At 40.5% G+C, this 26,728-nt stretch overlaps 1 long non-coding RNA gene across 1 annotated transcript; it reads left to right on the top strand.

Moving 5' to 3' along the window:
• Window positions 1-24,723, top strand: LOC125938098 (uncharacterized). Its single transcript, XR_007462613.1, has 4 exons — window positions 1-205; window positions 4,847-4,968; window positions 22,786-22,892; window positions 24,426-24,723. It is a non-coding gene; the product is annotated as an uncharacterized LOC125938098 (long non-coding RNA).
• Window positions 24,724-26,728: the final 2,005 nt, after the last annotated feature.

The following is a 26,728-nucleotide window of genomic DNA, read 5'->3' as shown; positions in this document are numbered from 1 at the left end:
ATCATCAAGCCCAGTCACAGAACCTAAAGTGAAAGGGACAAATCCTTCCTCCTCTTCACAATCTTGGGCATGCCTCTTATGAACTGCTGCTTATAACCAGGATCTAGGGCAAGTCAACTGATGACCCTCATATTTCTCACCTGAAGACCTGCCTCAGTGTTGTAGCAGATTGAAAGAATCCCTATCAAGGAGGTCGTACTGTCAGGTAATCATAGCATAGCCCCCAAAGACAACCCGGGTACTGGAGGTCCTGGAGTCTCTTCAAAAGGAAGAGAATCTAAAATAGCTTTAAGAGCAAAGTATGTGTTGTGACGGAGTAAAATCCCAAAGAGTAAACTGAAATCTTTTATGCAGTGAGACATCTTAAACATTCTCCCCACTGATGCCCTTCACCATCCCCCACAGGAGGCAGCGCTCTAAACTCTGCTCAGCCTCCAGAATCACTCCCACTCATACCAGGATGTTTTTCCCTTTTTAACTTCTGCAATAATTTTCCTCTCCTGGCAGTAAAGTGACTCTTTCTATTACAAACACAACTTCCCCACTTCTCATGTTTTCCTCTGATTACCTGAATCTGAATGAGTCTCAGGAGCTTGAGAGATGGCAGAGATGCCGGATGAAGGGGAGGAGGCAGAGAACGCTCTTACATTCATCATTTGACCCTATTACACTAGTGACTGTTTGTTAAAAGTTAGCCATGTGTCATGCAGTATGCTGCCAGGACTGTGGGTTATGAAGAACATATGGCGTATGCCTGGATATCAGAATTTTCCCTCAAGAACTCATCCCTCAGCAAAGACGGTCCGATTATGAGGCTTTACACTGACTTTGAGCTTTGCAATGGAGTTCACAAAGACTCATGTTTGGTGCAGTCTCACAGTGGTTTTATTTTGAATACAAAGTGTGGGGAATGCATCAATCACAATACTCCAATCAATAAGGTTCAGAACTGTGATACAGGTCACTTGATGGAATTAGCAAAGACAGTGAGTAGTTGTGTATACACAGTGATACCAGTTAGTTGTTCCTCCGGGTATGCCCTGCATCCTCACAACCAAATTTTAGATGTCAATTATAAACAAGCCTTTTAGAGATCCCTTTTAAAAACATCAGAGGAAGTTACACTCTATTAAATCTCTGATCATTGAAAGACTAAGGGAAAAGGCTGATTGCATTATGTAAAGGAGTCCTTGTGACCTGGCATCAAATTTCCTGAAGCTGTGTCTGTTCCATATATTGTTATGTGAGCACATGAGCTCTGGAAGACTCGGTATGTTGCTAGTGATCACAACACTAAGGTTATTAAAGCTACATATGAGGAGTGAATTGTTATGTAACAGGATTAGAAAAAGCAATAGTTTAAAAAATGTTTGAGGATTTGAAATATATATAGTATCTGATAGTTTTCTTTCAGCTTCAAGTATTTGTATATTCAAGTGTCCAGAGAATATTTGCATCTTCTCAGTGGAGGGTGGGAGTGCCTTACATTCATTACTATTCTGTATTTGTGTATTTAGGGTACTAGTGTGCCTGTATGGAGCCCAGAGCCTTACTCTGCCACTCCTTTGGTTGTGCAATCCATTGGCTACCCCAACTGTAGTTTGTTTTCACAAACGAGTTAATTCTCTGAGGGAGAGCAAAGTAAATATCCTAAAATTAACACCCACCCCTCCTTAATTCTCATTACATATAGTGGCTATTGCAACATTTTTCTCTCCACGAACCTTCTTCTCATGCCTCTGGCTTCCAGCACATGTGTCTGCCCCTAGCCTCTGAACTCCCTCAGCTCTCCCACACCTCTTGAGATTACTTAGGATCTTCCACTCCATATAGTTTCTTTACTTATCAGGAAATGGAATTTTCTGAGCTAGAAAGCTAATCCTTCCTCATGTTTCCTAAATTCCAGGTTTTCCCTTATTTCTGACTTACTCCATGATTTCTTCTCCTGCACCTTCAACTTTTCTTCCAGTGGTTCTTTCCCTTAGTGTAATAATCCTGTCACCTGCATTTAAAAAAAAAAAAAAAAGGAAAAAGAATTCTCAATTTGTTTCCTAAACTGAATTCCTCACAGATCAGTTTAAAATATTCATTGTATCAGGAGTCTCCAAATTGAGGTGGATATACCCACAACTTATCCCAGTAAACCTATTGAGGCATACAGATTCTCACACTGATGTCTAAATTCTGATAAGGATAATGGATACATAGGTTGATCTCTATTCATCTGTGAATTGGTCAGAGGGTACCTGGGACACAAGAGGGAACTCCCCAATCTGGAGATGCTCACCAAGGCTCCCTCATGCATGGCTCATCCATCAATCCACTTAGGGCAAAACATCACTGAGCAATGGAAATTATTTAAGTCAATCCTCACAACATGGGCAGCATGGGATTCAGATTGCTACAATTTTAGATTTAAGAGATGGATACAAGCACCTAAGAGCATAAAAGCTGATAATTTCTACTACTACGAATTAATAACCATGTTAGGAGTATAATCAGTTCAAGAAATCTGCCAAAAGAATTAAAATTACCAGGACTATTAAGGTAATGTTCGTCAGTAATAGAAAAGTCCCATTTCCTAAGTATATACAGTGACTTGATAGGTTAATGTTATTTTTGAAGTCTTGCTGATCCTGATAGATTTATACTAAGCATGCAGAACATAGGGAACTTGCACTGATAGCAGTGCTCTGTAGAGTTATGTAATGCTTCCAGTACTCCACAAGATTTCACTAAATTTAGCCATCAATGTTTAAGAGTGAAAGCTAAAAATCCATTTATCACTGGGGAAACACTTGGCTCTTCCTACCATTATAGAAATTGCTAGAATACCCCAAAACAATAGAATAAGCCAAATGTATTTTGTTATCACCAAATACTATTGGCAGATGCACAGAAAATACTGCAGATTTGAAAAAGCAAGGTTTAGAACAAATTACATAGCGTGGGAGAGGTTGCTATACTGTTGGATGAAAGTATAAATGTTTTGAACATGTCTCAGATTGTGGTATCTGCCAGGTTCTATTTCAAAAATGATATATAACTAAAATTACTTTTGTAAGCCACATTCAACGTTAAATGACCCCTTCATAGAAAATATAAGTAACTGCTGTTGATACCAGAGTAAGCTTACAGATATTATACCACGTGCAATGCATCCATCACATCATTACAAAAGGAGTTGCCGGGAGGAAGTTGAAAACAATGTACGTAGTGCTAAGAGGTCACTGATGGAACTAATTTCATGAAAACAAGACTTAAAGCATAGTCAACTCTTTAGGATACTTTGCCCTATGAACCAAATGTCTTAGTATGAAAAAATTAATCACTCCTTATCTCAAATAGGAAAGGATGTACTTAAAGTTATGCATTTGTCTGAAAACTTTTAAATGTTCACCATTTGCAGACCTTGACAGGAGGTAAGTTATAGCAATGATACAGGGACAACCTCTTTTGAGGAAATTCATGTTATGCACAGAGTATTTTAAAAGCACATTTTGACATTTTTCCCAGTATAAAGTCTCAACAATGGAAACAAGTTATCTGAAGTCTCTTGAGCCTGCATATGAAATCTGGAAGAGTTCAACAGATTAAAAGATTATGTTTTCAAACAGTTTCAGCAGGTTTGGGCTAACTGGTTAGATGTAGAAATCCAACACCTTCCAATTATTTTGCAACAATTGCCATGGAGGATGGGAGTTTTCAACAAATGACAAAAAAAAGTTTTGCATAATTGAAAATGGAACTAAACACCGCATTTCATAATAAACCACCAACGGTGTAGTTCCTTCATTTGGAGCTACCAATCTTTGTAAAGTATCTTTCTCAGCTATGACAATCCTTAAAAATCAACAATCAAAACAAAGCTAAACCTAGATCCTGAGAATGCTGTATCAAAGGGTGTTAAAAAAAAAAAAACTTTTGCAAATAGAGTACTTATATTCACATCACTGACAAATTAATATTTTCATAGTGAAGAGGTTTTGTATTAAAAAATGTTATGATTTTGAGTGTCTAAAAATGTACATACTACAACAGTGTATACATATGGTAGAAGTATACAGACATACCACTGTCCTTGGTCCAGAGCACAATCCATTTGTATGTTGCAGGCTTTTATCAATTTCATTACAGAACTAGACTACAGCTAATGATTTCCCGAATTATTCACAACCTACCTTGTTTGGTTTTTGCTATGTTTGATACCATTTTTCTAATCTCTTTTTTTGAAAACTCTTTTCCCTTGACTTCTGTGGCAAAATTTCTTCTTTCTGTCACTATTAACCCTTGAAGTCCCCCTAAAGTCACCTTATTCTACTTGTCCCTTAAAAGTTGGCATTGCCTAGGGACTCAGTTATGTTTATTTCTCTGTATACTCCCCTGGAATGGGTTGAAAATGTTTGTGTACCACTTCAAATGCTGACCTCACCTATCCTTTAAGCCATTGCAACAGACACCAGTTTCACCCGAGAGCAACCCAATATCCTGTCACCCACCTGGCATCTGGTCCTGGAGCTTCTAACACTATCACATAGGTGGCTGTGAAAATCTGCTCAGCACTTATGCACATGTGACCCAGAAAAGCATGGAGTTATACTTGGCAATATTTGATCAATAGGGACCATGAAACCTCCTGGATAAATTTTTCTTTCTTCCCCTGGTAGTCAATGGATGAAGCAATTGGTCATCCGTAGAGATGACCAGCTCAATGCATCTTTGTGGTCTCTCATTTCCCACTAACTTTGGGACTCATCCTCCGCTTGGGTGTCCCCCAAAATAGGGTCTAAGAGAAAAACACGGGGTAAGCTCAGTCACTAACCATCTCGTGCTTTCTCATCTGCAGGTTCCCTACTCCACCCAGGGTTCTGTCAAGTCTAGTTTCCAATGTCTTTCTACCTGGATGACCTGTAGGAGTCAAGCTCCAACAGAATGAAAGTTCTTCCTCTCACCTTGCCTCTTGTTTTGGTAAGAGGCACCATCATCTGAGTTAAGCACTTCTGAAGGCCTTGGGATCTTTAAGATGTCCATTTTCTCAAACCCTCAACAGGTCACTAATGAACGTTGTATAGAAGTGGTTAGAGGTACATTTCTTCCAACTACTGAAGCCTTGGAATCCTAACTAAAAACCTAATCATTGTGTCATTTCCAACTTTGTTCCCCTACCCCTGCAATTTAGCTACTGTTTTAGTTGAAATATTTATGACTTATGCAATTTTAAAGACTTGGTAAACATCTATGTTTATAAACAATTCATCTCAAAAAATTAAGTTTCACCAATACCCTTGAAGCCTCTATTTTCCACCAAGATCCAAATCCAAACCCATTTATATTCTTTCTACGGTTCCTTAAAACTGGATCGTCTGCTCTGTGAATGGTTCCAGAATCTAGATTTTGCAGATTTTATTCCCATGGTGTCATTTGTGTTCTGTCCCTTCTGTCTTCTATAAATTGAAAGCTAGATCTAGGCACTTCAGATTCAAATTTGTATTTTAGCAAGAACAGTAAAATAGGGGGTAGTTTTAGACCATGTATTCCAGGACAGAGCCTAAAGCAATTTTTCTTTTCTGATACTTCATTGTAATGAAGTACCATCCTAAGAATAGGAAGGAAAGGGTGGAGGGGGGAGAGGGTGGGGAGAGGGGAAGATGGCAAAAGGCCAAAGCATTTGAGTTGGTCATTGTTTCCTAAAAAGCCGATTTCTCAGTCTGCCTGAAAGTCTTTATAGAGTTGAAGGAAGTTATTTTCCCTACAATTTCTCTAAAGTGATGGAGAATATTCACCAGCTACTTTCTCTGTCAAAGTTGCCCCAGGGACTATTATTTCCCCTGCACATCAGATATGCATTGAGAGGTTCTCCAATGGTCTCACAACTCCAAGTGAGTCAACAGTAAGGCAAGGCTACGAGCAACCTGAAGACTCACAATGCAGCCTTCACAAATATTGTTTTGTGGCAATAGCTGAGGCAGCAGCTACCTTTCTTTCCAGACTGCAGGAAAAGTACTAATCAGTGTTAAAGAGCCACTGGAACCAGACTCAGGTCAGGTGAAGGAGTTCAGAATGGCACATGTCTAAATCCAGAAATGCCATGCTGTGAACTTCAATCAGAAGGCACTAGTATCTTGTTGGGTCTTTCTAACGATGATTCTTTTCTAGAATCATTTTATGGCACGAGATTTTGTTAAATCCTTCATTGTAAGTTTTGTCAATGCTGACTATCTTATACTTTTCACATTGATCTCAGCTTTCCCAGACATCAGGGCACCCAATTGATAGTTGCTCAACTTTGGGTGCTTCTTGCCAAAAGCTGGGTACTCTAGTTCCTACTATTAGAAACCATCCAGGCCACCTACCAGCTCAACCCACTCCAGTGATCAGAATGGCCTGATGTAGTCAGGCTAAAGAATTCTGCTAACACTGGGCCCTGTAGTGAGCCCATACACTAAGGTAGGAATAGGACTGCTACTGGGTGAGGAGAAATCAACCTTGGTATGATCCAAGGTCATACCAAATAACAGAAGATGGCAGCCTCATACTTACCAGGCCGCACAAAAGATGGACAGCTATAAGTTGACAGCCTTGGTAATGTAGGGGAGACCAGGCCCCACTTGTCAGGAAGGTAGGCAATTAGAAGTACAAGCACATGGGCAAAGCTGCTGTGATCTACATGTATTTCAGGCTATTCACAGGACATCAGCTCCCCTCTCCCTGCCACGATGGCAACCTAGCCTGACCAACATAGCTGTTTCCACATGCTGCCCAGCCTGTAATTGGACTCTGTCAGTTCACCAGCGCCTCACCACCCAATGTAAAGTTCTTACTGGGGAAGCACACTGAGTAAATAAGGGGAGTAGGGTAATGGCAGTTTAAAGTACAATATGGGACACTGATGGGCAACTCACACCGGAGCACCTCATCACATTGGTGAAGCTTTCTCAAGCATGCTTCAATTGGACTTCTCCATCTGTTTAATTTGCATCCTCCTGTTCCTTTCCCAGATGCTGGTCCCTGTTAAATTTTATACCCCAAATTGTACTGGCATCTGTTTCAGAAGGACCAATTTGCAATAGGTCACAACTGATATTCCTTGCCTACCACCCATTCTAGATTTCCCTTGTTCTCAGATGCTACTCCCCCACGGATTACCTAGGCCTTCATTCCTGACTGGTCTAGCCTTCAGCCTCTCAGCTACTTAAATTCATGGTTGTCCATAGCTCTGGAAACACCAAGAGATGCTCCGTAATTCCCACATACGTCCCCACCTCCCATCATTATCTAATAGTAGCCTTAGCTTCTTACCACAGCCAAAAGTTATAATTTTCTTCTTGTATCCTTGATGGGAAAAGTCCACTTTTCTACTGCAAAATATCAGCAACTCCCAACAAAACATAAGATTGTGGCAGGGGAAAGAAATTTGTAAGTGGGTCTTGAGAGTGGCCATTCCTACCTCTACCCTTTGGTGGCAGAACATGAGAGTCTTCTATTGGTGGCATCAAGAAGTGGCTGTCAGCACAGAGTATGTACTCATCTATCAGAATGGCAGAGTGTCATGTGCACCAAAGCTGATGTGCCAACTCTAGATAAGAGGCCATACTCAGGTAGGTCATGCCAGCAGCCTCTAGGTGATGTAATATACAATAGCAGTTTGTGTTCCTTTTTGTGTCTAATGTTGGGCTTGTTCATTATCTCCCATGAGTCCATGCAATTACTGCAGGTACCATACACAGCACTGAGTGGGGATATAATCGAGGAGAACTATTGACTCCCACATCCTTTAAGACTCCAAGGGAACAGTAGAACCTACCATTCTAGTATACATTCCAACATACAGTATTTCAGTTTTCTGTTTTGGACAGGGTCTAGTTTCACAGGCTTCCCCCTTGAAGGGTTAGGGTTGAAAGGTGGGTCTTTCTTGCCTGTAGAACGTTAGTCCACATACAGGAAGTAACATGGTTTTACCAACTGCCAGGTGGGCCCAACCCTTACAGGCCTTCAAGTGTAATGGGAAAGGACCACAAAGTGGATCAGAGAAACACTGGACTGAGAAAGACCAACTTGGGTGGGGACTAATTACCCTCTTATACCTTTTAATAGAAAAGTCATGAATGTTTCGGGTCCCTCCTATCAGTGACATATCTAACCCTGTATCCAACAACTTCTGATAGGTCTGAGTAGTTTCATTACCATGAGGTGGAGTTCCTCAAATTAAGTAAGCATAGATGTTTTCAGGGAAGGACTTGGGGAGTCACTACTGTATACTTGCCATGCTATTATGGGGTCTTCCTTCAAGGGGATTTAGCCAGTACTAGCTAAGGTGTGAGTACTGGGCAAGTGATAGTGGACTTTATACTGGGGCAACTAGTCTTAATCTTCTGCTCATCCACTCTTGATCCTTTTTGGTTATGTAAATCAAGTGATACTTTTGTTGGCCGCCCATCTTTATTAACCCCATAGATCCTTGTCTAGTAGCCTTATGGATCAGGATTTCTCCTTGCCACTCTGGATTCATGTTTTTTTATGGCAACCCTTAGAAGCAATGTGGATGTGATTACATGCCACCGCCAGGCCTCTGCTTTTCCAAATCCTACCCCCCCCCCCCCCCCCCCCCCCGCAGACACGAAGGAACCTAGCTCTATATATGCCCTGCCACCAAACTTGGCTTACAGAGGACCTCCATAACACCGCGTCTCATGGTGGCTGGTGTCATCCTCACTAGTGTTCCTTTAGTTCTAGAGAAAGGAGTGACTACTGGGGAATCCCAGGGAACAGACAGCACATGACTTCTCTAACCAAATATTCAAGACATTCAGGTCACCTACCTCATAGGCTTTACAACATAGCCCCCAGAATAGTAAAAGTATATGAGGGATTTTCCAACTATACCTACACATTTAGTCATCATGGACTGGGCAACCATGGAGTGGTTCCTTCCTGAGACTTAAGCCCTCAGACCAGGAGGATTTGCCTAACTGGCCCCATACATCCTTAGTCTAGTTGTAGATTCTTGAACATTTTTCAATCCTTCATATCACTAACGTGTACAACCCTTTCTCCAACACTTTCTGAAGGATCTTAGTATTTTTTTTTCCTCTGTATATAGTTCCTCAGATCATAGAAAGGGGATGGACTTTGGGAAATCACTACTCTATGTACTTGCTATAATATTACAGGCTCTTCCCTTAAGAGGAGTTAGCTAGGATTGGCTTAGGTATGAGAACTAAGATAGTTCCTTCATGTTGGGGCAGCTGGTTAAGTCTTTTCACCTGCTGTTGGTTGATTGCCTTTGACATGTCAAGCAATACCTTGGCGGCTGCCAATCTTTTGCATTAGATCTGTCATGGTCTAATTGCTTTGTGGATCCAGACTTATACTTGCTATTCTGGCTTTATGTAGATGTGATTAAGTGCTACTGCCTGACTTCTGCTATTTCTGAGTCCTATTATTCTCATGGACACTAGTGAGCCCAGTTCAATATAAACCTATAGCACTACCAACCCAGGCCTGTAGATGATAGTTACCCCTGCTTCTCAGTGAGGCTGTGCCTTCTATAACTAGTGTAGAACATTTGTTTTAGGGAAAAGACCCCCCCCCCCACCTCAGGGCACCCCAGGAACATCCTGGTCTCTTGTTAAAAATCTTATAGCAGGCTCACCTCTGAGCGCTTTTTCAAAACCTTGCCAATGTAACTACCATCTCCTCCTTTGTTGCTCTATGTTAGTGGCTTTCAAACTTGGCTGCAATCAAAAATCACCTGGGGAGTTCTAAAAACACTGATGCTTATGCCTTATGTATTGAGATTGATCCATTTGTAAGAGATTATGTGAACATTAAGAGTCAAAAGTAAAAAAGTCTCCCTACAGGATTTGAATGTACAGCAAAGTTTGAAGAGAGCTGCTATAGGCCATTTTCCACCTCCCCACCCTTATCCAGAGCTTCTGATCACTATACCAGCAGCATATTAAGACTGGCTCCGTGTCTGTTAGGACAGTAGTTAGTCCTGTGAGGGCACCTCACAATCAACTCTGCATATCTGGCCTTCTATACTCTCTGCTCCAGCACCTTTAAAAATCCATTCATAAGTCTGTTCTCTGAGTTCCTACTGACAGAGTAGCCAGGTCTTATAGATCCTTTGGTGAATAATCCTTTGTCTCAACACTGCCCCACTTGGGCCATGCTGGACTTGACACTAGTAATCGGGTTAGAAGCTGTGAGAGATGTGGGGCATCTCTTACAGGGAGTAAATATCAGCTACTGCGAGATGTGCCTCAGATGAAGCTTTTGCATTATCCTTCAGCAAAGGGAGAGAGGCCCAGAGGATTAAGGGAAATGAGTAGTTCAAGGATGTGAAGTGCATCTGCCCAGATGTCCTTATACCAGTATCCTAGCTCCTTCACCAGGACCTGACTTTAGTATACCAGAGGTGAGAATCTAGCATCCCTTGTAACCTGCTATTGTCCTGATCATATGCTGGGGCCTGATTCTTAGCTATATGTGTACTTCAGCTATAGGAGATGAGAGTTTTTAGATGATGCCATAGTTTGTAGTTAGCTGAGCTGAACTGAGCTTCCCTTTTCTTTCTCTTTTCCCAGTGCTACTATGGTCATTAACAACCAACTTCTCAATCCTGGTAATCACTATTGTCTTCCTCTCTCTCAAATACTAGAGAAATTATACAAGCCAGTATACCTTTTGGATCTCTAGGTCATCTGCATTCACCACAGATGAGAAATCTGAGAACCTCTGTATTATAACATCATACTTACTAAAACTCAGCAACAGAATCCCCTGAAATGCTAGTCAAGCATAAAGGCCAAGGCTCATTGAGGCATGAAAGTATCTGGCCTTAATATTTTCACCAAGTTTTCTAGGCCATTCTGATCCCCACCAAAATTCAGGTGTCATTGGTATAGTAAGCTGGGAGTTATTACCGCTCCCCTAATACCTGCAATGTGGTCTTCCTATCATAAGGTAGAGGAGAACAATTCTAAACTCTTAACTCTTAGCAGAGGCTTTCACTGGCCAAAGATAGAATAAATACAACCTCAATAGATTAAACACCTCAAATGTGTACGTTTGTCTAGGTAGAGAGCTAAAGTATTGATCATTAGCCTTTAATGCATTTTGTAATTTTTATTACCACTAAAATCATAGAATAACTTCATTAGAAGGAAATAATGGAACAAAAGTGTAATCAGTTCAAAAGGAAGAAAGCAGGGAGAGAAAAAGAATCAGAACTTGTGGAATAAATCTCAAGTATTAGTAACAAAGGACTAAAGGCTTAAGATGTCAGGCTCCAAAAAATCTAGCTATACACACACCCCCACACAAGCCATAAGGATGTAGGAAAGTTGAAGAGGAGAGAAAGATACCAATTAAACTCAAAAGCTATATTAACATGTCAGAAAACACATGGAGATCAAGTTATTATGTGTACTCAAACAGAATGGTATTTTGAAGTGACTCTCTAATGGTTTTTCTGCCTCAAAATATGTCAACCAAAATTTATAGTTCTTTTTAGATGAAAAATCCATAAACACACTGGGATACTAATATAGTTCCCTTAGTAACTGATAGAAAAGTAGACACATCAATAAGGAAATTAAAGATTTGGCCACTACAATTAATAAACTGGAACACATACAAACACTGTACCCAGTAAATGCAAAACACTTTGAAGCACATGCAGAATTTCTACAGAACAGTAAAGCAAAATTTCAAAGGCAAGTTATAGTGAGTGCCAATTAAATGCAAATAGACTAGAAATTGGTACTAAAAGTGACAAAATCCTGTATTTGGGAATTAAGAGTCACTTGTAAGGTAATCCATAGGTCAAAGAAAAACTCAGTGCAGATCAGAAATTTGGGAATGAGGTATTATTTCTATTCAGAATGGAGGAAGCTTCGAGAGAACATTCCTCCCTTAAGTCAGATGTACAAAATTTTAACTTGAGCCCAGAGAGCTGAGGTTGCAAAGCAACCAAGGGAGTTACATTCCAGAGTATCCACCTCTTCTGAGGAGAAACAGAACAGTCTTACATCTGGTCAGACACAGAAGGGATGGCGACCCCCATAGAAATGGGTAAGAAGAAATCAAGGGGAATGTTTAGGAATTCTTAAAAGGTCAAGTGTAGGCCAAAGTTTGAGATGTTTGGGTTCCCCAAACAGAAGAGAAGTTCACTCGCAAGGTCTTTGCCAAAGGTCTCCTATGGTTGTTCATGGAAAAGACTGGGGCAGACACCAGAGAGTTGTGCTTTGTTGCACAGGCATGCAGCATGGGATTGGCTGCTGCTGGAGGCCAGGTACCAACACCTTCCCATTTCCTGGACCTTCTCTCAGAAGGGAGGCCTTATGCCACTCGGAGAGGAGAGGGAAATGCTCTTCTCTGAGCCTGGCAAAGGCCCAAAGCTTCTAGTGAAGAAGCAAAACTCATCTGCCTTTGTCAGAGAGAAAGTGTTTTCTCTCCCCCATTTCCAGGACTAAAAGCAAGAGCCATAGCTTCTGGGAGAAGAAAAAAAAAAAAAGCAGGAAATCCCATAGCCTGACCCCCTTCTTACACCAATACAAAGAGGCAGGATACACGTGGGGGATGAAGAGGATGTGTTTGCTTTCTTGCTAAGACCAGGGGGAGTGTGGCTGCCATGGGGTTGGAGCAGAGTTGCTCAGAAATCACCCTAGAGGCTAAAGCACACAGGACCAGCTTGAGACTAAGGCTGATCAAGGAGAACAGAGGACAGTTCTGCCTCCACCATACGCCTAGCACTTGTAACAAACCAAGCAGTCTATTACAGGGGCAGTGCAAGACCTTGGAGATAGACCCTTTCTGGGTCTTTCAGGCATTGAGAGATAGCTAAAAGCGGAGGATGGGTAGGAACACACACACACACACACAAAAAAAACTGGCACCATTAGCATAAGGGAAAAGCAGACTGCAGTAGAGAAACTGAAATCCATAAAGGTAATATCACTGACAAAACCCCAAATCCAAGTCAACATCTGACCAGATTGACTCACCATGCCATCCCTCCACCCATATTAACAAGTAGTAGCCCACTTCCAGGTGGGAGTTTTATCTGTTCAAAGTAGCTGGCACTCAGAACAGAAAGGACCACCTATTGTAAAGATTGAAATAGTCAACACAACTCAGGGATACCTCAGAGGCTAGAATATCAGACAGGGACTTTTAACCATTAGATAAAAAGATTTAGTGAACAACATGCATGAATAGAGAATCAGAAAAATAGAAACTAGCATTAAATGGAAAAGCTAGCAGAAGGCATAGTATCAGAGAAAGATGGACTCCATGGGTCTCATCAGAAGACTGAACTTAGCTGAAAAAAAAAAAAATCTGAACTTGAGGCCATTTGAATAGAATTGACCCAAACTGAAACAACCAGCCCCCCCCCAAGCCAGAATCCAAGATCTATAGAACATTATCACATGGTTTAACATTATGAAAGTCCCAGAGAGAGAAGAGAGTAAAGAGGGAAGAAATCTTTAGATAGAATGGTAGGGCCAGGGGGTACCATGTGAACACTAACTTCTGCTCAATTTTGCTATGAACCTAAAACTGCTTTAAAATAATCTATTTTAAAAAGTAGGGGGAAAAGATAGAAAGGCTGCAAACTTTAAAAAAAGTAACAAAACCACATATCCTAGAAGCTCTAAGAACACAAGCAGAATGCCAAAATAAATACATCTATAATCAGATTTAACAGGATTATATTAAACTCCAAAAGTTTTGTTTTCTCTAGTAATTGACAATTTCGTTCTAAATTTATATGAAAAAGCAAAGGGACAAGAATAGCTAACACTGCTAAAGAAAAACAAAGTAGAGGCATGTTCTACTAGAAAAAGACTTTAAAAAGTGGTAATGAAGACCAACGGAACAGAATGAAGAACCCAGAATAGACTCAAGTATGCGGAAGTCTAAAATGACACAGCTGCCTCAGCAGGGAGGGGGTGAGTCAGGAATGAATGCTTCCATAAATGAGTCTAAGACAGGAAGTTATTCATATGGAAAAGCATGAGTATGGACCTTACCTCTCACCACGTGCACAAGGTATATCAATTCCAGATATATTGAAGATGTAGGTGTAAAAGTCAGCTTACTCTATTGTCTTCTAAAGTTATTTTATGACTGAGGTAAAGTAGAGGTAAAAATCGTTTGGTATTTAAGAGATATTAGTTTGTGCTGCATAAAAGAATTGAGGCATCAGAAAAAACACATATCAAGTTGTGAAAAATTATATGTACCATATAAACCCAAGAAGCAGCTAATATCCAGATTATATAAAGGAACTCCTGTAACTCAGGAAGAAAAACACTATAGCAAGTTGTGAACATAAATTTCATGTAAGCAGAAAAATGTGAAGATGGTCAATGACACTAATGATTGGGGATGGAAGTTAAAGAAGATTATAGAAGCACCAGATTGGCAACCATTCAAAAGGTAAAGAGTATCTGGCTTTATCATTCTGAGTCCCAACAGGAGACAAGTGGCTTGCTAGCTTAAAATATGGCCATTTGCAAAGGTATTCTTCACAATGATGTCGGCAGTGTGTAGAGGGAACACATTGGATAGTGTAGTAACCAAGGGGAGAAGCAGTTATCTACCCCCAGAGGGGCCAGGTGGAAGAGTAGTTCCCTTCCTTCAGATCTCTTGGCAGTGTTCCTCACTGGCAGGGCCAAACCAGAGATCAGAGGGCTAGAGGGCTGGAAGCCTAAGTGATCAAGTGTTCAAGTCAGCCTCTGGGAGCTTAGAAGGTGGAGAAAGGAAGGGAGTCTGAAGAAGCAAACATAAAATCCCTGAAACTCCGGTATTGTTGTTAGGGACAGGAACAACGAACTTTAATACATAGCTGGGAACAGAAAACCTACACGTACACTGGAGTACAGTTTTGTGGTTTCCAGTAAAACAGAAGCTCCATATGCCCAATAATTTCTGGACATTGTTATACCATGAAGAATGTCTTAAATACGTATACCAGGAGACACATTCAAGAATGTTCATACCATTGTTCCGATAGCAAGAACCTGGAATGAATCCAAAGTTCTATTGACATTTGTTCCCAGTTTCAGTCCTTGCCCTTCTGTTCTGGTCAGTGTACTGCAGGAGGGCTGACCTTGTACTTGCAGGCCGCATTTCCCAGGCTTTTTTTCCTGCTGGTGCTTAGATGCTTTTGCCAAGTGAGAAGGCTGGTGGGGGATTGTAAGTTGGGAGGGGAATCTAGAGTATTCTTTCGCCTTTGTCTCAGGCAGCTTCTCTGTGACTTAGATCCACTTTGACTTTTCTTTCTCTGGGTACCTCAAACCTGGACTTCCTAGCATGCTTTTCTCATCTCTCCAGCCTAGGGGGGGGGGGGGACATTAAATCCTTGTAGTTGTTCATTTTTCAGTTTTATCACTGTCTCAGTCCCCTGTTTGGCTGCCAGCATGTTCATCTTCAGAATAACTCATTATCTGGATCAGATTCCTTTTGTAGTAAATACTTGAAGTGTTTTGTTTTCCTGGTTTAGACCCTGACTGATAAAAGGACACAATGCACAAAGAAAATGCCAAAATAAAAATTGCTTAGTTTTATAAAGCTAGCATAATTGATACCATAGAAAACAAGAACAGTAAGCTATAGGTCAACATCATTAACAAAGATGCAAAGAATCTAAAAATATTTGAAAATCAAATATGGCAGTGTATTAAATTAATATAGGGAATGAGCAAAATTGTTTTATAAATGCATAGATAGATCAATATGGGGGGTGTATATCAATAACTCACTACATTAACATGTTAAAGGAGATAAACCACATTATCTCAAACTTCAAAAAAGTATTTGCAAACTTTGAGTAGATTTTGTCAAGCTAGGAATAGAAGGAAACATCTAAGTTGATACAGGGAATCCTCCAAAGGCTTAGAGCAAAACTCACTTAATGATGGATCATTAGAAGCATCCAATTTAGTTAGAAAAATGGTATTACTACTACCCCTAATTTTCACCACTGTAATGTCCTAGCAAGTTAAGTAATGTTGATGTTAGAAAAGTATTTGTAGGGGCGCCTGGGTGGCTCAGTCAGTTAAGTGGCCGACTTCGGCTCAGGTCATGATCTCGCGGTCTGTGAGTTCGAGCCCCGCGTCCAGCTCTGTGCGGACAGCTCAGAGCCTGGAGCCTGTTTCAGATTCTGTGTCTCCCTCTCTCTGACCCTCCCCGTTCATGCTCTGTCTCTCTGTCTCAAAAATAAATAAACGTTAAAAAAAAAAAGTATTTGTAGCTATGATCATATTTCAAAGTTCAAGGTGGTAAACTGAGCACATGCTGAAAACATTCTTATTCCTTACCTTATTTGTCAAGGTTTTAGAAAGAAGTTCATAAACTACAACATAGCCATGCTTGATATGGGAGGTCAAGAGCAGTGCTTGACTTAAGCTAATGCTCTGTGAAGGATCCCTGGCACATTAACTCTAGTTGTGAGAGGTGAATAGGACTATCTTCTGCTTAAAGAAACCACCACCCATGGACACCTACCTCCATCCCCTTAGGGAAGGGTACAAACAACATCCCATGGTCCAAGTTTCATGGTGGGGAGTGGGAAAGAGATCTCCACTGAACCAGATAGACTCAGGTGCTCAGGCAGTCTGTTGATTTTCATGAGCTCAGATATACTGGTTCATTAGTTTTGCAGTCAAAATTAGTGCTAGTATTTACTTACATTGTATGTTGTCAAACCTTCTGCTCTCCCATTCTTCTCCCCAATCTCATTTTTGCTTAGAGATGGTAAGTTTAAACAGAAGAGAAAGTTTTTCCAAAGCTAAGTGACCAGTTAGTGGCCGTGTCCCATAATTTATCCAAAACACATCTACTTCATAACCTCAAAGAATATTAGTGGAAGTCTATTCCCCACCCATCCCAGTTCCTTGAAGAGGAACTTATATTTATCAGCTGTGTGTCAACACATTAATATTTTCTTATTCTTTAGTGATCTTAAACAGAAAAAAGTGTTTATGGAATTTGGCTAAATCTTTGCTTAGATATAAGCTTGTAACTATAAAATTTGAAACACCTGTTTTTTAAAAATCTGAAAAAACATTCAAGTCTGAGTATTTGATTTATTCTTTGATCCAGTAGTTATGACGCAAAGCACTTTAAATTGGAAGGGTATGGAAATGTTTTCTTTCTTTGCTGCAGAAGATTCTCTTGTGAATGTAATTTCTACATTTTGAAATTTAGGATTATCTGTCCTGTTATAATATTGATTTCTAGCAGTTTTTCATGGATGCTTGGAAATGTATGCTCTGTTAATAGGGTACAGAGTTCAATGTGTAATTATCAGTTTAGCATGGAGCTCCAGATTTTCTTCTACTTTAATAAGGTCAGGTATATGAAGAAGTGTAACCCAACAAGTCACATTCCTAGATTTATCCCACATAGTCTCAGATTCATAAAGGGAATATTCTAGAACATTCATTTTGGAGTTGAGTTGGCAAAGAATCTGGATGTTTATTACAGGAAATGAGAAATAAAATTACATAAGTTAGAAGCCATAAACTGCACATAGTAAAACCACCACCAATCTTGAGGTGTTAAGTGAAAATTGGAGATCTATAGCACTATATCATTTATGTAAATTAAGAATACATATAACATCTTATATTACCCAAGGATAAATGCATGTTTTCAGACATTTAACACACATTAGAGAGATTGGCTCTGGGGGAGGTTGGAATAGGAGTGAAGTCAATAAGCAGAGAAGAAAATAGACATGGCTAAAATAGTTCTGGTTTAAACCATTTGATATTTGGCACCTAAAAATATCAGGCTCATGTAAGTCTGTTGTTTTGTTCTCAGATCCTTTGCCAAATTTCTTCACTTTCCAGGTTCCCCTGCTAGTGGATCACCTCTAAGATAGCCCTCATGTTCCCTGTCTCTGGTATTCACATTGTGAAGATCCTCAAGTATGGGCAGGACCTGACCTGTGTCTAACCAATAGGATCTAGCAAAACTGAAAATGTGTCATTTCCATGCTTAGGTTACATAAGATTGGGACCTTCATCTTGTAGGTATACTCTTTACCTTTTAGCTTTTATGAAGCAGACATTGGTATCTGGGGAACCCATGTGGCAAGGAAGTCAGAAATGTCTGGAAACAGGATGGCCTCTAGCCAAAAGCCAGCAAGAAACAATCTCTCAGACCAAAACCACTAGAAATTGAGTTTTACTAACAACCATCTGAGTTTGGAAGTATATTCTCTCCCAGTCAAGCCTTTGGATAAGAATGCAGTCCAACCAACACTTTGACTATGGCTTTGTAAGACCATGAAGAAGAGCCAGCTAAACTGTGTGTGGACTCTTGATCCATAGAAACAGATAATAGATGTGTGTTGATTTAGGTTAATTTAGGTTTCAGTAATATTCTTATGTAGTAGATAGCTAAAACCTCTGTCGACAAGTTTCTGGCTTGGTTCAGCAAATGGCACGTTAACAGGATACTGGGCAATAGAGAAATAGAAACTCAGATACTTATTACCTTTCCTCAGCTTTGAGCACCAGCCCACAGTGAATGTGTACCCTCTGCATCGCCTGCCCCTGCCAGATAGTCATCAAATGGCCCTGGTTCCTGGGCTCTGGGACTACATCTTCCCTTTGTCTCCTTAGCCTAGGGTGCTAATGGCTGCCTGTTGCCAACCTGAGTTACTGCACTGATCCTTTTTTTGCTTTTGTTTTAGGATACTCATGAAACTAATTCTCTTGAAGCGTTTATTGTATGGAAACCAATTTGACAATAGATTTCATATTAAAAAATAAAAATAAAAATAAATAAAAGTCCAGTAAAAATAAGCCATTGTTTATTGACAAAAGGCCCTTTCAATAGATTTGTTATTTATGAAGTATAACATTTATCTAAAATGTTATTGAGAAAAGAAGGATATCCAGTCCATGAATAGAGCCTAATTCGTGTTAAGATGCCTATTTTCCCCATTGAGCTATATAGTTAATACCAAACAACAAGATATCAGCACTTTTCTGTAGTATTGACACTAATTCATATGGAAATGAAAATTGAATAGCTGAAGTAATTCTAATATAGAACAAAGTCAGGACTTCTACTTGAGACTAAAAGCTATAATAGTCAAGATAGTGATACTGGCATGAGAATAGACATAGAACACTTGCCAGCTTAAGCTTTCTGGGAAGCATATGTTGAGTTGGGGATGCAAAAGGGTTGAGGGAGTAATCTTGTAAAGGAATAGAGGGAAGATAAGAGTCTACCAGATTGCAGTTTAGAACTGGCAGTGTCAGCAATGGAGAAAGTTCGCTCTAGAGGGGAGGTCCAAAATGGACAGAACAGCTAGATCTTTGACCAGAATAGTAGATAAGGGCAAGCTCTTCTCTGGACATCCTCCAGCCAGTGACTGACCAAGGTCATGATACAGAGTTGTTGTCAAGGATGTGGAACAAAAGGAAATCTTTATATCCTGTTGGTAAGAATGCATTATTCAGTGGTGGAACCTCAAAAATAAATTTTAAAATATCTAGGCTCTAAAATCCACTTCCAAGTATATGCCTTTGAGAGCTCTACCCATACAAAGAGATACTATATACCTGGACAAGAACTGTCCAAGGATTTTCAATGCATCCCTAGTCATAAAAGCATCTGAACCCAAAGTGTACCAACAGGAAAATACATGAACCTTCACAACTTTTCTATTGGAATAATTTGATGAAAAGTGAGTAAACTATGGGAACATGCATGGGTAAGTATCACAAACAATGACTGAATAAACCGAAGAATTCTAGCCATTTACATCTAAAAGCCTGAAAAACCACAAATACATTGAATATACTGTTATGGTTCAAAGATATGAAAACAAGGAATTGATGAGCAATTCTGGAGAGGGAGTCAAGGAGGTGGGTATTGGAGCCACAATGAATTGGGAGTCCATTGCTGCTGGTTTTTACTTCATTTTTCAACTAAATATTTGTTATTTTATTTAAAATGTTTTTGATATAGAATATGTGCATTTATTGTGTGTACCTTGTAAGTATACAATGAGTTTTGACATGTTTACTCCTACTGACTTCCCTGGGCAAGAAATAGAACATTCCTATTACCTGAGAAATCTTCCTTCTACCCCAGGAAATAACCTGTCAGATTTTATGGAGTCCTATAACAATCAAAACTAAACAGAATTATAAAGTATATTCTCTTGCTAATCTCTGGATTGCTTCAATATCCCTGTTAAGCTTTTCTCATTTTCTATCACCCACATTAAAGTCAATTGTACTAGAAAGCATTGTGGGAATTTCAAGCAAAGGAAATTTGCTTTTCTAGTTGGACCTTGATGGATATACCAACTTTGAACCAAACTTACATCCCTGAGAAGTCCGTTTTATAGTGTTTTTATATATGTATGTGTTGCTAGGCTCAATTAGCTATAGTTGGTTATTTGAGATCATTCAGGAGTACCAATCCCCAATTTTATTTTTATGCTATCCTTCGTTTCACAAATGTTATTCAGGCTTTGAAATGAGTTGAGAAATGTCCTTTTCACTTTTCTCTGGGAGACTTTGTAAGATTGGAGTTAACTGTTTGAGAGAGCTTAATTAAGAAACAGTCTGGGCCTGAGTTTATTTATAGAGCTATTCAGAGAAGTTATTTCTTGATTTCATTATGGCGAAGACTGTTTTTCTAGAAATGTTCATGTCATCCAAGTTTTCAAAATTGGCATAAAGTGGCTCATAAAATTCTTATTCTGTATCTAATTACATCCCATTTCAAAAATCCAAATGTTTACTTGGAGCATCTCTTTTTGACCAATTATTTTGAGTTATCCCAAAAGTAGACCTTAAGAATTCAAGTGCAAGTAGATTTGGGAAACACCAGTGGGCAGAGTAGGGAAGGGAGACAACAGAAGGTAGCCAATACATGATTTTGTTACTAAGGCTCTTATCACCGGGAATGACTGAAGTTAATCTCATGGGGGAAAACCTGAAGGTATCCCATATGAGAGGTAAACACACTGGGACATTTTTACAGACTAACTTCAGAGATGTGTTAATTCCCCCAGCATGTTAGGTCTGCCCTATGCAAAGGCAAAGGGGTCTTCTAAGGCTTTGAAAGGGAAAGCCATGAGGCAGTAATGCGACACTGGCAGTCAAACTGCCACTGGCAGTCAAACACTGATGTGTTAAGACCCGAGGGGGTATGGGTGGGCACCAATAGAGCCCACCATACCCATTTCACCAAGTTTGTTTCCTTGGCCTTTCCACAGAATCACTTTATTTCATTGGGTTCTGCTATTGTATGCATGTAGTTTTATTTTTACATGTATGTGTATTTATATATGTATTTACATAGGGAATCCAAAAATGTAGAAGTGACATTTGTTCGCCAACATAAAAAGTGCTAAAAATAGTTAAAATCTCTTTAAAATTCTGTTTTCTGTATCCCATAAGTTTTGATTTATGGCACTTATCTTTTATTCGTAGTATCTACCTTACATTAGGATTTGTTCTTAGACCAAGAGTTTATCAATGTTTCCTAAATTCCAAACATGGGGGTGTTAAACTGAAATCAACAAAGATAACAAAATTTGGGTCAAAGAAGGTGATCCATGTGTAGCAGGTAGTTTTGGTGGCTCACCCCTAACCTCCTGGCACACCTGATCTCATGCAAATCATGTCCTGTCTCAAGGGCTCTCCACTTCCTCAGGGTTTTCGCTGAAACCCACGAACTCATTTGGTCTACACACAGGGTAGCTCAGAGTGAGGGAGTTGATGCTCCTGGAGGCAGCCCTCAACAAGGCTGGAGGTAACAGATGCATTCTCTGGCCTCCCATCCTGCACACCTGCAGCACTTTCTCCAGGGTTCCTCAGAGGTCCCCAGTAGGGTCAAGCCCCATTTGCCATGGCAGTAACCAGCTAGATCACATGGGTTTTACTTTATTTTTAAGTAGGTTTAATGCCCAGCACAGAGCCCAACTCCGGGCCTGAGCTAATGATCCTGAGATCAAGACCCAAGCTGAGATCAAGAGTTAGTCTCTTAACCAACTGAGCCACCCAGGCACCTGAAATCATGCTCTTTGCTGCCTACTCTTCTTGTCTCTCTCCACTCCTGCTTTAAGTGATCACCTCCCAAATAAGTCCCCTGAACCCAAGTTGTTTTCTCAGGCTTTAAATTTCCGGGATAACCAGACCAAGACAAAGTGAGGTCAGTCCCTTGGAGTTTGTTCAAACTTTGTGGCCTAGTGTCAGCCATTCTGTGTACTTGAAACTGCATGTAGTCTGAACAAAAGTAAAAACACTTCATATAGGTCCTAAAGAACACACTGATCACGAGGTCACAGATCAGAACCTAATTCAGTCTTCAACATTCTTACCTATTTTTGCCTATTTGACATATGTACATAGCATGTATTGGACACCTGTTGCATACAACTTCAGATCCCTTCATTATCACCTGTTCCATTCTAGCAGCTGGTTTCACAGTGATATAACCTAACAGCATATTATGTCACCTTCATGCCAATACCTCAACTTCTACCTTCTGGGTTTCCCTATTCAGATGGGGGACATAGGAAGGCCCAGATCTTTGCACAGTGCCCAGGCATGTGGAATTGGGTGGAAGGCAAAGGTAATACTAACTGGAGCCAGCCTCTGACTCATGGGGGACAGAAACCAGCAGATCAATACTTCCCTTCTGTGAGTGAACAGTCAGGGACACAAATCATATAGAGTCTCAGAGGAGGATCTGACAGTTGCATTGTTATTTCTCTCCTTTCCCTGACTGTAACAGGTACTTTTTCTGAGTCCCACTTCCCTGGCTCACCTCTAATTTTGGCTGCAGATGCTTTGGACACTTCTAAAAGAGATTGAACTTATGCTGACAGCGTCAGGCCACAAGTAAGCTTTGGGTCTTTGTGCTGTTTGGAGAAGCCCCCAAAGTCAGTACAGCACATGTGAAAGCACATTTTGGAAGTAAGGGTTGTTAACTTCAGGGCATAGCTCCACTAACATGGAATAAGTTGTGGATAAATGATTCCAGATACCTGTCCTTCACATAAATGATTTTGGAAGACCTTCCTTGTGTTGTTCAGGGATCTCAACAGAACCAAGATCATATAGCATCACCATTTAAGACTCCTCTTTCCCGAGTGGAGGTATAGATAGAAAGGGAAGCACGTGGTAATGCAGAGACTCTGGTACCAGAACAGTATTGCATAATGAAAATTAAGGACTGTAGAAGTCTTTTTTTTTTTTTTTTTAACTGATTTAGAAACCCTGAAGATGGAATGACAGACTACTACCAACTCAGAATAGGCTGGAAGACAGAACTTCAAAGACTTCATTTAAGGAGATCTTCATTTCCTGTAGCAGGATGATAGGGCACATTGGAAAATCAGGATGAAGAATTGACTGTAAAGGTGGCAGGGATACAAGAGACATTTGATGTGAGGACTTGAGAGGTCTCCTTTTCTAGATTCAAAGCCTTGGAAGGGCAAAAAGTGGGACCTACATGTCAGGATAGGTGTATTTGGGTGAATGCCGGAGATTCAAAATCTGATATACTCTAAGCCCTCCAAACTTGGAGTGACCCTCTCTCCTCCTCTCTACTGGGAAGGAACAGTCTCCTGTTGCCTAGAGATTATGAAAAGATCACACAAGGCAGATACCTTGAAAGGTATTAAATGCCTAAAAATCCATCCCTTTCTTCTGCTTGTTATCTCAGGAGAAGTGAATAGGTTCAGGTCCCCCAAGTCCGGAATTCAGTTTCTTCCCTGAAAGAAAAACTTCCCCACTGAAAGGGTTGCAAACCTTGATAAATTCATACTGTAGTACCTGTGAGAACATGCATAGAACTTTCGCTTTGATGTTTGAGTTACAGGGTTGAGAGGAATAGAAGACTGGGTAAGAGTGTGTGACATGAGAACACTTCTCCATGACTCAGGACCTAATATCCTGGTTAGGATATCTGGAGATGATCCTAATCAGATGCTGCTCAGAGGAGATCCATCCTGTGCTTTTCTAGTTCCTTGAGTGAGGAATTTTTGACAGAATGCTTAGCAGCTTATTAACTCATGAAGATAGGGAAGGCCAAGTAGAATCCCCTGAAACTAATCACCACCTTAAACATTTGGAGGTTGGGATAGGTTATCGAATGCAATATAGCTTCCCTGGAGGAATTGCAGGGATTAGCACCAAACACCTAAAGGATGCAGGGACAGTGGTCAGTTATCACCCCCATCATTTTGTTTTTCTGATCCCTACAAAAACCAAGTATATGTGGCTGATGACAATGGATCATTTTAAACTTAAGTGATAAATCTAATCACAGCTGCTATGCCAGATGTTTATGGAAACATACCAACTTAGCTGTGACACTTGTATGTAGCTATTAATCTATAGCATGCATTTTTCTCAATTCTGTCCATGAAGCAAAGTGCTTGTCTTGCCACAAAGCAAGGTCTTCCGTGGTGTTCCAACAGTCTGGAGGGACAGAAGTTTTGATATTCTCCAGAACACTGGTCTATCATCTTGGTGACATGCTAACTGGACCAGGAGTAATAAGTTTTCTGAGGCTCCAAGACATGCATGCCAGAAGGTAGGTGATAAGCACTATAAAGACATAGGAGATTTCCACATAAGTCTGCAGGGGTAGAATAGTCTGGGGGCATGCCACAAGATCCTTTCTAAGGTAAAAGTATTCTATTTTGACCACCTACTACTAAGAAAGAAGCACAGCACTTAGATTTGGGAGACTGCATATATGATTCTTGGCTTTCCTCCCCATTCCCATGAATGCAGATTTGCATATACTACACACTTGGCAATATTTTAACCTATTTCTTGGGTCCCTGAAGGTGCCAGTTTTGAGTGGAGCCCAGAGAAATAGGGAGTACTACAGAAGATCCAGTCTAATACAAACGTGCCATATTAATCCCAGTGGTAATAGAGGCCTCAGGAGCGTACGGGCATGCTATTGTGTGGCCTTTGACAAGCCCAAGTAACAGAATTGTAGCACTGATCCCTTGGGTTCTGAGCAAGATTAGGTCATCCACAATAGAAACGCAACTCCTGGGACCTGTCAGTGCCTGAATACTGACCACAGGATATCAAGAGACTGACTGGAACTGCCAGTAAACTACCTGGGTCACATCTACTAAGACAGTATTATGATGGAAATTGGCCATTTGAGATAGGGCTTAAGCAGGTCTGGGGGAGGGCATGTTGTCATTTCTTCCTTCTCTCACCAAGGTGAGAAGGGGTAGAGGAAAAACAGATGGGGTCTACTCTCCCACAACATGGCTCTCAACTAGAGTTGATAGGTATCTCAAGTTTTAAAAATATCAATAAATGGAATAAAAAATATCTAGTTGATTTCCAAAGAGGCAGGCTCAGAAGTATTTGGTAAAATCTTAATACTTGTGTTTCTTTTAGTCAAGATCATTTGACTCACTGGGCCACAACCTTCCCATTTATAAAGCTACCAGGGCTTATTACTATGGAATTTTTAATGGTTGGTCAACTCAGGTGAGATTCTATATTACAGACAGAAGTAGTAGGGAGATAAAAGGACAGATAGACAAGTCTTGTGAGGTGAGAAGTCACAATTTTGTATGATATTTTGATAGGTACCAGCCCTAGTCCACATCAGCAATGGGATTCTCTGCCGGAGACTGTCAGGGGATGGGAAGAATGATGGGGAGTGGCAAAGGGAATCCATAGCTTCATACCTCACTGGGTTGACCATGGACATCAACCCACTATAGAAAGCCCACTATAGGCTTGATTTCCAGGGTTAAATGAACAGTTCACTTCTCTGGTGACCAACTCCAAACTGGTCACAGGTTGGAAGAGACTGGGAGACTAGATAGGCCTTGTTTCATGCATGCTACCTCAGTTAATAAAGTCTACATAGGAGTAGAGGTGTTAGTCTGGCAGGGAACATAGTCCTAATAAAGATGAAAGACTTTACAAGGTTATCTGTGTCCATCCTAATGCGAAGTTTTCTGGATAAAGGGTACAGATCCATTCTTGTGCTATTCTGCCTTGCTCCATTCAATAGGAGTTGACCCTTATTGGTGGGCTACATTTCTCAAGTTCCTGGGAAACTGGCTTCTAGGTAAGGTTTGTGTAACAGGAGGCACTGGGGTAGGTGGGAAAGGGATAAAGAAGCCGTGATATTTCTCCACTTCTACATTTGCTTTGGGTGGCATCTGCCTGCCTCCCTGATCTCTGGTTCCAGCTCCCACTGGAGTTGTGGCTCTGATAATGCTACCTCTACTCTTTGACCCTTAAGCCACAGGGATGGTAGAGGCTTCCCCTGCTAGACTCTGGGGTGCCTCAATTTCCCATTTGGCCTTTAGTCTAACATCTTTACTATGATGAACTGGATACAATTCCCTCATTATAACCTTGTGAATTAGGTATGATCATTGGGAGATTTTCTTGGCTGAACCCTGACTGATACAAAGGGTCGGGGTACACAGCATCCTTTGAGACTGAAACCAGGTTTTCTGATACTACCAAGCCAGTCTATCGCTCCTGCACTTTGTATGTTCTTGAGTCGTTTGGCAAGATCATGGCACTACTTTTTCCATTTGATCTCCAGACTCAAACTCATGGGCTTTAGATTAATGTAATTCTTTTGATGCAAGCCTTGGTAACTCTTTGGTCTGAAGTCTTTATTTGGCTACCCAAATCCAGTTCACTTATGAACCCTCAGACTGACCCTTGCC

This window comes from Panthera uncia (assembly GCF_023721935.1).
Source record: "Panthera uncia isolate 11264 chromosome B2 unlocalized genomic scaffold, Puncia_PCG_1.0 HiC_scaffold_24, whole genome shotgun sequence".
Lineage (NCBI taxonomy): Eukaryota > Metazoa > Chordata > Mammalia > Carnivora > Felidae > Panthera > Panthera uncia.
This window is presented reverse-complemented; position numbering and strand designations above follow the sequence as displayed.